The following is a 2,504-nucleotide window of genomic DNA, read 5'->3' on the forward strand; positions in this document are numbered from 1 at the left end:
TCGGGCATTCCATTGAGGGGTGAGAGAGGTGCATTTCTGGTGATGGAAGTTCACTCTCGACGTGGTTCGGAAGTCACGTATAAAGCCGTTGGTCCCGTTGCTGAATAACCATACTGGTTCCATGCAACGTAAAAACACCATACAAACAAACAAACAAACAAATAAGAATATTTAGCGGTATATGTGGGGGTCAGCGTGGCATTTATGGATAGAAGCCTGGCATTTCTACGTTGACTTATATATATGCTAAATAGTACATATATTTACACATATATGTGTATATATACGTACCATTACAGTATAGAATGCAAAACTGTAAAAAAGTATATCTTAGTTTTTTACCAGAACCACTGAGCTGATTAACAGCTCTCCTAGGGCTGGCCCGAAGGATTATATATTTTTACGTGGCTAGAAACCATTTGGTTACCTAGCAACGGGACCTACAGCGTATTGTGGGATCCGAACCACATTATATCGAGAAATGAATTTCTAATCACCAGAAATAAATTCCTCTGGTTCCGCGTGCAAAACTCTTTCTCCGTCTACGTGAGATTGTGTGTCCAGAGACAGAGAGAGAGAGAGAGAGAGAGAGAGAGAGAGAAGGAAGGGGGAGAAGGAAGGAGGGAAAGAGAGAGAAAGGAAGGAAGGAAGGGAGAGGAAGGTGAGAGAGAGAGAGAGAGAGAAGGAGGGAAGGGCGGGAAGAGAGAGAAGGGAGGAAGGGGGGAGAGAGACGAGAGAGAGAAAGAGAGAGAGAAGGAAGGAAGGGAGAGAGAGAGAGAGAGAAGGGAGGAAGGGCGAGAGAGAAGGGAGGAAGGGCGAGAGAGAGAGAGAGAAGGGAGGAAGGGAGAGAGAAAGAGACTATGGGAGAGATACAGAGAGAGAAAAGGGAGAGAGAGAGAGAGAGAGATTGTTTGTTTGTCTGTTTGTTTGTTTGTCTCGCCAGGCTGCTGCTGCTGGAAGACCCGTATGAAAATTCATAAGAAAACTTATGCTTGGATCACAATTTCGGGCCAGCTGCCAGCGGCGTTTCCAAGATGATTCTTTCCCCGAAGGTTACGACGTTCGTCTCCTGTTTTCAACATCTTTTCCGGAACGAAGTTTGGGTTCCAAAACCAAAACTTTATTAGACTTGGACACCTCCGGGCTGAGGAGGCGGCGACCTGCGCTGTCTTCGGGTATACTATACCCCAGTGCTGCAGTATTGACCTGATTTACCTTATTTTTGAAAACCAGTAGGTTGTTTTTAATGGCCAAGAAATGGGAAGGAAATGGTAAAGGCAGGAAATGGAAAAGGAAAGGAATGATAAAGGCGAGAAATGGAAAATAAATGGTAAATAGAAACTTTTTACCTTAGTCACCTCTCTCTCTTTCTCTCTCTCTCTCTCTTCTCTCTCTCTCTCTCTCTCTCAAATCGTCCTAATTATCGTAATTCTGAATAATCATGCAACAAAAAGCAGAGTTCCAGCGCGATTATATTGCCTTTTAGTTTAATGAAAAAGAAAACTATTGTGCCTGATTTGTCTGTCCATCCGCACTTTTCCTGTCCACCCTCAGATCTTGAAAACTACTGTGGCTAGAGGGCTGCAGATTGGTACGTTGATCATCCACCCTCCAATCATCAAATACACCAGAAGCGAATCCTCGGCGCCGGGCCATACTGTCCAGATTTTATACATTCGTGTTCATTTATTCAAAGGTAAAGCTAATCTCCGCTGCAGGACTGAAGTCCACGAAAGGAGGGAAAGTGAACGGACAGATGGGGACGAATAATTCATCTGTAGCAGAGGTACTTCAGAGGTACTTCAGATGTACTTCCCCTGAAAGGGAGCAAGACGGATGTGGAACTGTTCCTGAAAAGTGAGAGGGTTCATTTAGTACAGAACTAACTCCCCAAAAACGGGAGGAGCAGAGCTGATAACAGAGGCACAAATACTCCATCTGTACGAAGAGTAATTCCTCTGAAAGAGAGCAAAAGCCGACATGTTATTCCTGTCTTCAAAAGGGGAACCACCTCGGGGACGGAGCCAAGATCCAAAAAAGGGAGAGGAACATGGCCCAAATCATTCGTCTGTAACAAATATTTCAGTCGCTAAAGAGAAGCGAATGCTACGATTTTTCTGGTAGTTAAGATATTACTAACGTATTTCAGTACGTATGCGTTTGCGGAATGTATTTATGTTTCTGTTAACTTAAAAAGAAAGAAAAAAAAAAGGCACTGGTACGAAAGGAAAATCTCCATTTTTTGTTTTTTTTTTTTTTTTTTTTTTTCTACAACTTTTGTGCGAATTCGCGAAAATTTAGTCATTGACAGATTCGTTGTATATTTGTTCTGCCGCTTTTCATTTGATCAAGTGTTTCCTTTGGTAACAACAAAGCAGAAGAGAGCGATGATTCTCTCTCTCTCTCTCTCTCTCTCTACCTCTTGCGAGGAGGAGTAACTTGTCCATGAGAAGCCTTTTGATCATGCACCGCTGCCGAAAAATTCTCTCTCTCTCTCTGTCTCT

The sequence above is a fragment of the Macrobrachium nipponense genome, chromosome 32 (genome assembly GCF_015104395.2).
Source record: "Macrobrachium nipponense isolate FS-2020 chromosome 32, ASM1510439v2, whole genome shotgun sequence".
Lineage (NCBI taxonomy): Eukaryota > Metazoa > Arthropoda > Malacostraca > Decapoda > Palaemonidae > Macrobrachium > Macrobrachium nipponense.